The sequence below is a fragment of the Sinocyclocheilus rhinocerous genome, unplaced genomic scaffold (genome assembly GCF_001515625.1).
Source record: "Sinocyclocheilus rhinocerous isolate Xijiao unplaced genomic scaffold, SAMN03320098_v1.1 scaffold778, whole genome shotgun sequence".
In the NCBI taxonomy this organism is placed as follows: Eukaryota; Metazoa; Chordata; class Actinopteri; order Cypriniformes; family Cyprinidae; genus Sinocyclocheilus; species Sinocyclocheilus rhinocerous.
Window position 1 is genome coordinate 178,295 of NW_015650332.1, and position 607 is coordinate 178,901.

A 607-nucleotide genomic window follows, 5' to 3' on the forward strand; every position below is an offset into this window, starting at 1 on the left:
AAAAAAACATCTCCAGAATAAAGTCATTAGCCTATAATGTGAGATTAAACTCATTAAATATCCAGAAAAATGTAGAAATACAATACTGAGAATAAAAATAATTAAATTTCAAATTTCAACTTCATCTTTGCAGACACTGACTCAGAAAACAGTTTAGTAATAAGTAGCCTAAATAAAATATGTTCTAGCTATTTATGCGATCCGCTTCATCGCGTAATAGGCTATAGCCTATAAAACACTTGTTTAGTATAGTTTAGTTTAAGTTAATTTAATAGTTTAATTAAATATAAACGTGCGATTACTAATGGCTTAAATGAGCGACTATAATAGCCCTTTTAATAATAATAATACAAAGAAGGAATAACTGACAACGTGCCGTTGAATTACAGAAAAAAAACCAAGGTACCGTCACAATGTTCTTGCTTGGCAAAATTAATATAAGCAATTCTGTGTCTTAAGACAAGTTAAGTTAGAAGAATTTCAGGTAGAAGTTCAATAAAACATCTTTATTATATTTCTACGGTAGAGGAGAATAGCCAAACCAAAAAGAAACAAAGAAAACACAATGTAACATTCATAAAACTGTACTCAATGGAATGCACACGTG